This window comes from Lonchura striata, chromosome 2 (genome assembly GCF_046129695.1).
Source record: "Lonchura striata isolate bLonStr1 chromosome 2, bLonStr1.mat, whole genome shotgun sequence".
Classification (NCBI taxonomy): Eukaryota; Metazoa; Chordata; class Aves; order Passeriformes; family Estrildidae; genus Lonchura; species Lonchura striata.
The window spans coordinates 12012413-12024838 of NC_134604.1; the positions used below are offsets into that span (position 1 = coordinate 12012413).

The window sequence follows — 12426 nt, forward strand, 5'->3', positions numbered from 1 at the left end:
ATCCCTTGTGCCTTGAAATCTTTGTAAAAATCAGATATCTACCTCAGTATGTGGAGTAGAAGGACTTGAACTTATTTGATTCCCTCTGCAGTTCAGCCACAACTGAGCTCGTCACAGTGGGAAACAAAATTTTAACATGTTGCTTTATCAGAGGCTTGTCATGGGAAATAAGTTAAAGTAATTTATTTAATAAGATGCCATGATAGCCAATAACATTTCAACAGGAAGGTTGCTCCTTGGACTAATTAAAACTAAAGCTTTTGAGACCTTTGAGCTCTTCTCCCCTATCCCCCCCACCCAATTGCTTTCAAAGGCATGAGAGATGAAGAGTCTTTCTCAAGTTGTTTACTAAAGGTAATTTGATAGAGTTTTGAGCTCTGTTAATGAGCTTATGTGTCTTGAATATTAAATATTATGACAGAATAACTCTGGGAATATTGAGTCTTTGGTCCTTGGACTACATAAAGAACTGATCTTACAAAGGTCCCAACACTCCCTCTATGCCTTGTAACTTAGTATTATAATATTAACATTTCTACTCTATTTTTCCTGCTTGCATTTTTTGGCTCTCTGGACATGGCAGCAGTTATATTTTTAAAGTTGTGTTCATTTTAGTGTGTGTATTTTACTGTAGATAAAATAGAGAAAGTTTGCCTTAAATTTTAAGTATTAACTTTACTTTTGTATTCATTATGAGAGACCACAAGATTAAACAGAAAAAAATAGGGAAAGTATTTCAAATTTTATCTTGGCTTAAAATTGACAAGTCTGCTGCTAAACCTATCAGGCCAAAGACACTGTCCAAAGTTTCTCTTATGGTAGGTTTCCCTGACTAGAGGGAACAAAAACCACATTCTGATCTTGTCTGATCCTACATGCTTCAAATACCTCACCCGGACAGAGGAGCTCAAGAAAAAAAAGAAAAAAAAAAAAAAAACACAAACAAAAAACCAAACAAAAATTAGTCATATGGTCAGTTCAGTTGTTTCATTCCATTATACATTATCACACAAATATATATTAGAATGGATATTTGTGACTGAAAATGATGAAGGTTAATGCAAGATTCTGTTGGCATAAAGTTCTCATATGAACAATTTTTTCTTGCTCTAGCTCAGGTAATTTTTCCTCTTATAAGAATGGGAGGGGAAAGTAGGAGGAATACAACATAGTTGTTGAGTTTTACCTGCAATAGTTGGTATAAAATTCCAACTGAAGTAACGAAAAGGCATTAAACTCCTACTTTGAATCACAATAACAATATCAATCATTAGTAATTTACTTATTTTATGCCTAAGACATAATAATAAAAAAATTGAAATTCTGCCTTCTCTTTTATGATTGCTGAAACAGAGGTATATCTTAATATAACATGCAAATAATACAGTGTTTACATACTGTATGGGTTTTCTTCTCTTTACATAGATACATCCCACAGCTAGTCAATATTTAATAATCTGCAAGTAGAATATGTCAGGATACATATATATCTAAACATAAGTAGCATCTAATCTTAAATGTTTTATTGAATACTGTTTCATCAAATCTTGCTGAAGGAATTCCTATAGGAGTCTGGTTGGAGCAGAACTCCAGCATGAGAGGCACACTACATGTAAATTTGCCTCCAACTGAAAGATTTTACTGCCTCCTGAAATATCAGCCAGACATAACTAATTTTCTCATTTTTAAAATTAAATGAAAAAAAAAAAGGAGAATAAAAGAATTATCTCACTTCCAAAAGGAAAGATCTTCCACTTTTTCTTTTTCCAAAATATATCTTATGAACAGAAATTTTAAAGATATTTTAAGGGATACTATTCTTATTCAAACTCAGATAAGATTTTTTTTTTCTTAATATTTTATGCACCTGAAGTTCCTAAGAAAATTTGTTTCTGGTCAAGTATTAAAATCAGAGTGAAAGATTTACCAAGAAATTCCTATCTCCAGCTTTTTGCAGCCCTTTGGATTCACATTCCAGATCCTTTTTCAAAACCAGAAAATGAACTGTTGAAAAGCAAGAGTCATTGTTTGCCAAAATTAGAAAGTAAAAAAAAAAAAGACAATTTTCAGCAAGTTAATTTCCATCTTAAGAAGTGAAAGAGTTTTTATGTGATCTACAATTTTGTCATGTTTTTCTTAAAACTAACCCTCTACTTTCTGCCAATACATGATATTTATTTCAAACAATTACAAATGATATATTACAGATCCTTTTAAATATTTGATTTGGTTTGAAAATTTATTAACCAGACCAGTTAATGCTCCCATTTATCCAGAAATGTCTATCAATTTTACCTGATTAATTTCAAGTCTCTAGCACGCAGGCAAAATGAAATAAGGGGTTTGTGAAAACAACATGGAAACATTTTCTTGAGATTGTTAAAAATCTTTTTCATTTCCCAGCAACATGATTTCTGGAGTTGGTTTGCTACAATGCTAACACACCAAAAAACCTTCAGGTGCCATGAGCCCTGATTCTAAACAGGGCATGATTGTCATGGAATGCTCAGGACAATTTTGCCAGAATCTCGAGATCACAAGGGATGCGTTCTGCTGTCGTCACTCACTGGTGAGCTTTTCTGCCACTACTCCTTGAGCTGCTGTTTTCCACACCCACCTTTAAGGTTCATCAGCTACAGGAGTCACAAATCATGCAACCACACAGGTGGAACTGACACTTTGAGCCCCCTGCAATCACTCCATGGTAGGAACAGTCATGGTATCTTTTAGAGACAGGCTGAAGTATGATTAAGGAAAGAGTCACAGGCTAACTACTTTTTGTGTAAAAAATTGATCCCAAAGTGGTTTTCCCAGCCTTTTTTTAGTCCATGTCTTAAAGCTGTTATGTGCTTAAATAGGGGATTAGGAGAAATGTGTTTGGCTGGTCACCCACAGAAAAATGTTCTGTATAAAAGTTGCACAAAGGAGTAGCACAACTGAAGAAAACAAGCAAAGAAAAATAAAACAGTAATCACTCAGACCCCCAAAAAGAAGCCATCAACAACAAAAAGCCCTAAGCAAGCAGGGGAAAAACAAAACAAAACAACAACAACAACAAAAAAAAAACACGCTAGGGAAAATTCATAAATGCTTATGCCAAATTCCTGGAAAGTACATTCAGTATTTTTGCTAAATTAATATTTTCAAGCTAGGCAATGAAGGAAAAGCAACAATTTAACAGCTTTACTACAGGCTTGACTCTTATGTGAGAAGGTGTACATCAGGCAGTTTACTAATACATAATCTGGAATGAAATATATATTAAATGGAAATTTTCCAGGGGTAACAATATAGCTTCTTGCAACTAGCTGGAATTCCTAAAGTTCAGAAGTAATTTGCATTTCATCCAGGATATCAAATACCTCTGATTTTACACCCTTGAATAATAAGTACTATTCAGGGATACCAAATCATAAACCAAAATACAGCTCATATTTACCATAATTTCAGCAATTCACAACAGTTAAACTAATCCATCCACCAGCCAGTCCTTGGTTGAAACACTATAGCTGTGTCTATAACATCTGAGCAATAAAGTGAGAAAAATAAAAACGTATTTAAATAAAAAATATAAGAAAACCATCACATTGTCTCTAGCACAAATCCCACATTCCTCTTTAGACAAATTGTTTTACCTACTGACCACAAACAATCTGTTCACACCTTCTGCTCCCTCTGCCCCTCCTCCTTTCTTTTTTGTTAAAAAAAAAAATATATCTTTCTTTTTAAACTTTTGAGGCTAGTTCACTATAATTAGCACAAGCTAAAAGTAGCAGATCTCACACAATTTTTTGCATAGCAGACAAAGCAGGAGGAACAGGCGATCTGAAATGACCCAACCCAGCTCTTGGATAACATTCAACTGAGTCCATTACAGAGACAATAAAAGTTCAGGGTCTGGCTCAAGCAGACATGTAGTCCAGCTGTATGTGGCAGCTAACTCTCATAATCTTGTTTCAGATATTTTTATTGCCTCAAGCATTACAATCTAGTGAGCTTCAGCCAAAAAGTCTAGCTTCTACAATTTCTTTCCCTTGTAGTAGGAGTGAGAAACTTTACTTGAATGACACTGAAGGTCATTCACCAAAAAGGGAAATAAATCAAGGAAACCTGTCTCTTCCTCAAGTTAAAATTCTGTCTTAATAAAGCCCTTCTTCTTTCAGCTACTCCTCTAGAGTACAATCTAAAGAAGCTGTGTCTCCTCATAATGTAAAGGTGAAAAAACGATTAATTATTTTTGTAAATTCACAGGGAAAGATAGTCTGATACTTCCTGAAGCACTGAGGGTGCATCATCTATGTCATTTCCCATTTTAGTGGGCTTCAGTAAGAATATCTGTGCTAAACTGATAAATGGTTGATAAAGTTATCCAGACATTTGTTGCTGAATTTCTAAAATCTTCTGTGCCTGCTCCATAAAAATAAGGGTCTTGGCATATTATTTATTAGTAATATGTCGTTCAAGTTACATGGGATAGTAACTTGCTTGAATGATCAATCAGCAGAAGGAAACCACAGAAAAAAAAAAGCATGAAAATGTGATCTTGATAAACCAAAAATCTATTAATTAAGAAGTTCCAGGTTACTTTCTTAGTTTTCTCTATTATCTCTTCTCAAGCCACTCTAACCATGACAAGAATGTTTATATGCTAATGCATGCATACACATATTCATTAATATTCTAGCTAGTAAAATATAAAACCCACAGACATATTCTACAAAACAAAGTTGGTCTGAATACTGAGAAAAGGAAAGTCTACAAGGTTTGCATTTCAAATGTCAAATTAGAAGCATACTTGTTAGAGTTTCCAAAGAAAACTATTACAAAAGAAGTAGGAGGTGCATGAGCAAAAGCCACACAACAAATTATTTGTCAACTCCAGTTGGAAATTATATTTTTGATTTTAATTGAATAGACATGATTCTGGGTTTTGTATTTTGAAGACTATTTCTGCAGCTGTGGCATTACAGAAGTGAACAAATGCTGGATGAATACAGCAGGCAAGGAATGTTTTTCCAGTCAGTGGGAACTTCAGTGGGCTGCCACAACTTCTCAAATAGGGTAGAAAGCAGCTTAACCACTCCCTGGATAGTGCCCTCAGCACCTGCAAATGCATGTCATCAGGTCTCATGAAGCCAGGACCTTCAAGGTCCTTAGATGGCCTTGAACCTGATCTTCTCCCTCAGTGACTGTGAGATTGCTCCTCCTCCCAGCCTCTGCCTTTTGGGCAGTGTGGTTGGAGCACTCGGCAGTGGAGAAGGATGCACAAAAGTGCATCAAGTAACTCAGCTTTCTCCATATCCCAGGTAACAAGGTCTCCTGTGTCCTTACAAAAAGGGTCCAGATTTTTTCTATACCTCCTTTTATCACTGACATGTCTATAGGAGCTTGTTTGGTTGCTCTTGACACTCCTGGCTAGGTTTAACTCTATCAGAGTTGAATGGATAAATGTGGTATGTGACAGGGAGTTGGTTGCTTGGGTTTACTTACTTGCTTTGGTGTTTTGTTTTTTTTTTAAGATATAAAGATCTGTATTAATAACATACTGTATGAGGTCAGGGTACGCTTGATAAGAGAGTATCACTTTACTGGTGGGGAGAGAAGGAGTAAAAGAAAAATCTCTACCCTAAGAATTTCCTAGAGTAGTTCATGGCATTAGCTTGTGTTTAGTAGGCAGTCCATATACTTGCACTGTTGATTTATTTCACTATTAGAATTTGCTAACTAGGGATGCTGAACTGTCTAACTTTTACTGTTCACTTCAAACTATTCTTATGAGCAACTGAACCCTGTGAAGATGTCAAAAGAAGAAAAATCTTACAAGCTTATTTTCTGTTTAGTGGACTGTAAGCAATATAAATATTAAACAGACTGTGCATCTTAAGTATGCTATGAATAAAGATTCTAAGTACTGAAAGGAAAACCAGACAAAACAGCAGAATGGCTTTGAATACAATATAAGGGCTTGCTTGTTTGTTTTCTCCAAATAAACTATTTTCTTGAAATCAAACAAGGGAAAATATAAGACATGATGCAAATCTTAAATGAGAAATCTAAGACAGCTTCTAAGAGATCTTTTGTTTATATTATTATACTACATTAGTAGAATTCTTATAGGTAGTTTTATAGGTCATCATTTGAGCAAACAAATCATAAGACATTGTCAGATAAACAGCAGAAGAAAGAATTATTGTCAGTAAAATGCCAAAACAAATTATGAAGCACATATATTTTAGAGAAGAAGTCAGAAGAGGAAATAAATACAACTTTCAATAAGAAATCCTTGAAATCATGTACTTAATAACTCCCAGCAATTACAAGTGGTAAGGTCTTCCATAGAGATTTACTGTGGCATTAATTTATATGAAACTGAAGTTGAAAAACACAATTAAAAAAAAAAAGAGTCAAATTGGAATGCCAGGTGCAGCAAGTCTCAATATAGTCAGAGATTTAAATGTGCCATAAATAGCCATAGCTTTAAGCTCCTCTGACCCTTGTTGATTTTAAGTTTCTTTTACTACAGCTATTATATCATCAGGGTTGGAAAAACCTTTTCTGTGGGATATGGGCAGAATACTGTTGATGTAATTCATGATTATTGAGATTGTAATTGCTGACTTTTAAAAATAGCAGTATCTAATTCCCCCATGACCTCTTTGAGCCAGTAGAACCTGCTGAAGGAGATATCTTCATAGAGTAATTAGGAAGCTTGGGGATATGACTCTCTCAGGAGGTTATCTTAATTTTATATTCTGCTGTTTGTACTGCAAATTTTAATGCACCTAATAATTGCATTTTTTAAGCATTATGATGCATCAGCTACAAGATTGATGAGAGGAGAAAGAAAGGTGGGGAAAAAAGCAAATGTAGCAGACTGAGAAGCACAGATCTCTAGTATCTAGCGAGATTAAATCTTCCACTATTATAATTCAGACAGAGAGTTTTAGTGAGTCACATCCACAATGCCCAGCCTGACATCAAACCACATCAATAAATAAACTAGTTGAGAAGATATTGTATTTGACAGTGTTCTCTACAAGCCACTATAATAACATTGAATAAAAGTTCCATCTTCAGGAGCAAAAAACATAAATTACTCTACTTCTCTTTCAAGAGACATTTTTCTACTATGATTCAGCTTCAGTTTCATTGCAAACTCTCAATTTGGATTTCTTTGTGGAGTAGACAATGACTGAGTCAAAATAAATTAACAGAATGTGAACCTCTCTCAGGTGAATTTAAACTCATATAATCTTAATTATTAATTAAATGTTGAGGGTTACCATCCTTTACCTCATTTCACCTCTACAGGTGAAATAAATATAGATGAACTGAGATCTGATTTATCCAACATGATTTCAAAATAAATATTTGTTTCCACAGGAAATATTTCCTAAATGATAGTTGCACAATCTTTTTATGAGACTGTGTATGACATAATTTTTAAGGTTCAGAGCAAAGTCCAGTCAACTCAGGCCCTTGTTATGATGAGAACCACATCACCAAACTCCTTAATTAAAAGGCAAAATAGCTGGTTTTTGCTAATTATAGAGGTTCAAAAGGAAGGATGCCAAGGTGTATATAGAAAATTCTTACAACAGTATTTTCTTACAACCACCTTTGTTTTTAAGTGAGGAAAAAGAGCTCTAATATGTCAACATGGGAGTCTCTGCCATTAACCATGGAAATTGATGAAGACTGCAGTACCTCAGTACTTAGGAGAGATTACAGGCCAGGCTGTTCAGATACAAAGATCTGTAATTTTTTACTGACATGGTCATCTCTGCATTACAGTCAAAGTACTCCAGTACTCCAGGCTTTCTATTCCTACAGATTAGCACCCAAAATTATTCCTGTAAGATACCACAGGAAATGTATGAGACAAGAAAAGTTTGCCTTTCTCTTGTATAGGTCTTAAGTAACAAATTCATTGTTTTCATCCTCACCCCTGTCTGTTCTTAAAACAAATCTATTTAGAAGATTCACCTTCTGAAATTAAAGCAAAAACTCTCTGAGATTAGTCAGGAGTCCACAGGGCAAACACCGGATTCTTTAGTGAATTATAACAAAAAAATCCCTAGAAAGTAGACATCTAGGAATCATTCAAGAGCACAATGTTCCCAGAAATTAAAAATTTCACATAATCACTTCTACTTGAAATAGTTAAGACATTGACAATTCCACCTAACCTAGGAGACAACTTGAAGTCTGACTTTTTTATTTCCCCCCTCTGTATCTGGACTAGCTGTAATAAAGGAGATAGCCAAAATGCAGAGGGAAGCACTTTTAATGTACTGGATCTCCCATGTATCACAATTATTTTTACATTGCGTGTCACACATTAGGTAATGTGAATACATAAAGTGAGTATAGATGATACTCTGTATCCATGATCACTGGCAGAAAATACAGATAAGAAAGAAAAACATACTGCCATAACAGTGCCTAAAGAATCAGGAGTTTAATAAAAAATTTCAGACAATAAAATACATCCAAAGAAACAAACCCTAAGGCACAAAGTAGAGTTTTGTGATGCTAGTGTGTTTCTACAGACCTAAACAAACACAAAAAACTTAAGGTTGTTTATTGTCTCCAGAGAATCATATTGAAGCTTCAATGGTGACAAAAGCAAGACACACTGCTCATATTTTTAATTCACCATAATGCAGCTGTTTGGAATTAAGTCAGAAATTACAGTGCCCATAAGTCTGCCCATCATATTGTTTGCTGCATTGTTGTCCCTGACAATACCTCAAGGTCTTCCTTCAGAGCACAGAGAAAATCACAGATGTTTTTACTACAGTCTTATTCTCTAACACCATCAATACAAAACTCCATTTTTCCATCAACAAAAGAAGAACAAAATAATTCACCCATAAATTTTTTATTAGAACAGTTTCCTTTAGAAAAGGAAGTGAAACTATTGCACATATCTACCATCAGTCAACACTCAGGTTCATCTAACATAATCTGATTATGTTCTTTCTAATTAACAGAGATAACTACAAAAATTAAAATTAACCAATTATTTTCTGTCTTTATCTTCATGTGTACCCTATGCATAGCCACACAAAAAAAACAACCAACCAAACAACAACAAACAAACAAAAAAAACCCAACACATTAAGTGCAACAGCCACTTTGTTAACAAAAAATGGCTGTAATAACATGAATATTTAACAAGTTAATGTCAAGGTAAACCAGCATCCACTGCTTTCTCCCTGACTACACAGCCCAAATTCTCATCACATATGTAAATACATTGAATAGTCACAACTTTCCCTGGGGAAATCCATACAACCTCACTGTACCTACGTATGACTAGATGGTGGCAGTGGCAGGTTCTGCCAACAGAAAAATCATGGTAATGAATTGAATCCAGGGTCTGTCCAGGACATCCACTCAGGAAGAGCAAGAAACAAAACCAGAGCAGCCTGTAATAATCCATGAGCCATCACCAAGATGTGAGACAAAACTACTCACAGTGTAGGTGCAGAGTCCATGCAGTCAGCAAGTCAGGGCAGCAGAGGCACCAACAGGGGGAACAGCTCACAGGGGGCTGGGGCTCCCAAACCTGTGAGCAAGGCATAGGTGTGGGTGTCACAGCTGGGCTGGGAGGAGCAACTGAGGCTCATTCATATCTTCAAGACCTGAGAATGGATCAGCTGCTTCATCAGCCTGGAGAAAAAGCACCTGGGAGACCCTCCAGCAGCCTCTCAGTATGTGAAGGGGACCTTCAAGAAAGCCAAAAAGGGATTTTATTTTTTTTTTACAAGGACATATAGTAATAAATAAATAAATAATTATAGTTGTTCTTTGTTTTTGTTTTTACAAGGGCATATAGCAATAGGACAAGGGGAGATGGCTTCAGTCTGAAAGAGGGCAGGTTTATCTTAGATATTAGGACAAAATTCTTCACTATGAAGGTGCTGAGGCACTGGGACAGGTTGCTCAGAGAAAGGAGCAGAAGGCCTCTACGTAGGGATGCAGAGAGGTGCATAGGTAGTGAAAGAAGGCACAGACTACCCAGGAGAATTGCAGGTGCATTTTATGAGTGGGAAAGCACACATTGTGGTTGAGACAGTCACGATACACAGAATATAATCACACAACTTCAGAAGGTGTCAACCCATACAGAGTAACACCTTACCTCTTCAGAAGGCTGCAAGCAACTACCCCTCTTGTTCTCTACCCCAGCCTTTTATCCCCTCATGTTGATGCAGTTCAGCTGTGAGCCCTCTGTGCCCTTTGGTGTTGCTCAGTGCCCCTGGGCACTCCCTGGCTCATTGCTGTCAGTGCTGCTCCCCCACTGCTCACAGCTGAGCCCACTGGGGATGAGGGTGGGCTGCAGCCCCACTCCCAGTCACCACAAACTGTGTGCCCACAAGAATGGACAGGGTTAGGCAAACCAGTGCTCAGGTGGAGCTGGGAAGGACGTGAAGGGCAACAAGAGTGGTTCTAACTAAAAAAGGCTAAGAAAATCACTGATTAACAATAGAGTCATAGAAGGTTAGGAGTTGGAAGTGATGTTAAAGATCATTTAGCTCCAACTCTCCTGCCATGGGCAGGAGTATTTCCACTAGACCAGGTTGCTCAAAGCCAGGGACCTCATAAATCGGGAAAGCTGGACAGGACATAATGCACATCCAACCAATATGATTAATGCAACGTTCTCCTCTTTATTAGTGAGAAGATGGCAGTTTTTATACACTTCTATATAGTTTACAGAGGCACTCTGATTGGCACGCTAACATTGTTTACCTTTGTCTTAAGGTGGTCAGGCTGTTCACACTGCAGGTCTATTCTAATTCACACTCAGCTCATTACTTTGTAGTTACCTTAACATAATTTCTATCTGTGCCACAACTGAATTCTCACTGCATCAAAGGCTCCCAGGCCCCATCAAGGCTGCTTATCTGGGGCCTAGTCTGAGTGGGTAGCTCAATTCTCACTCCAGACATAAATCATGCCCTCTCTCTCAGAAATTCTTTAAGCACAGCTCTGCTGCCAGAAGCCACACATTCCCATTTTCCTCATCATGGTAGTCCATCCACTCCTCTGTGCACAGCCGTTTCCAGCACTTCCCACCCATGACAGGGCTTAGGCTCTTGTTTCTGCAATCTAAACCTCCATCCATATTCTGCTCTTCCAGGCCAGGGGTGTGCAGTCTGGTTATCTCCTCTCAGAGCTCCTTTGCTGGGTGGCTCAGTGCCTCAAGGACAGCCCTGCTCCCAGAGGGAAGGGCACCCTCAGCACACCCCAGGGAGAGGCACCAGGCACTACCTGCACACTCCCCGTGCCCAGACAGCTGCTGACTTGTGCCAAACCTGCACCGTACATGAGCAGGCTCAAAGAGCTTTCAGCAGAGTTTCTAGAACCCTTTGCAAATTTAAAAAAAAAAAAAAAAAAAAATCTGTAACAGCAACCAGTTGGAAAGAAAAAAGTGTGGGCTCTTCCAGGAACTGCTGACAAAAGCTGACTGTCAAAGCTGGTAGAAGCAAAAGCCTCCAGAAGCCACCCCTCACCTGCAGCAGCAGGCTGCCAGAAGTTCCCCAAGAAAGGCAATCCCTGCAGAAGAAACATATGGAAGAAATTCCCTGAAGAAGCCTGGAAACTGCTGTGACAACTGTTATATCTCTACTATCTGATTCCCTAATTGCACTTAAGAGCAGGCACAGTGAGAACTACTTCTTAGCACATGGGTGTTGTGAATTAATTTAAAGATGAGTTTTCTCAGAGCTAGCCCACAGTCAAATTTTGTGTGTTGGAAAGGGAAGATTTTCTTAAGGTTTCTGTGAGTTTTTCACAACACAGAGAGCTGTTTAGGGAATGCTGGCAACTACAATTGAAATTGAAAACAAAAGGTGCAGACAAAGCCATGGGTGGTTTCTGTGCCTGTCACAACCACACCACAGAATCCCTGAGGATTTCTTGCAAGACTCACAAGACCCTGTACCAGTCCCACTACTAAAAAGCTCTGAAAATCCTTGGGAAAGTTTACAGCAGTGTCCACACAGGCAGTCCTGTCAGATTTTCAATTGCCTGTAGCAGCTCACTCTGGCATGTATTAAACATAGAGGTAGTGAAAATACAGAGAAATAAACTGCATGTGGAAACAGCCAATGGCTATGTTTATATGAGTGAGTAGTGCTGCACAAATAAAACCGTTTTGAGGAGCAAAACAACTGTGCTGACAATGAGACATCAAAATTTTTTGTGCTTCAAGAGCTTTTACTTCAGTTCCATTCTTGGTTTTATGAACTACTTGCTATTGGCAGCTACAGCATGTTAGGTATATTCCTGGAGTGCATCTGCTCCAATGATTTCAGCTGAAAAATACCCAGTTCATGCTTTCATACTCTGGGAGACTGTTCAATGACATGAACTGGCAGTAGAGAGGAGATTTCTTTCAAAAAATTCAAACCC

General features: G+C 37.5%; 1 long non-coding RNA gene across 1 annotated transcript in view; it reads right to left on the minus strand.

The window, feature by feature from the left end:
• The window catches only part of LOC110476345 (uncharacterized), an 82461-nt gene extending 72936 nt beyond the window's left edge, over nt 1-9525 (minus strand). Inside the window, exon 1 of the long non-coding RNA XR_002466397.1 lies at nt 9484-9525. This is a non-coding gene — a long non-coding RNA (uncharacterized LOC110476345). The remainder of the gene's footprint in view (nt 1-9483) is intronic.
• Between the last annotated feature and the right edge of the window lie 2901 nt (nt 9526-12426).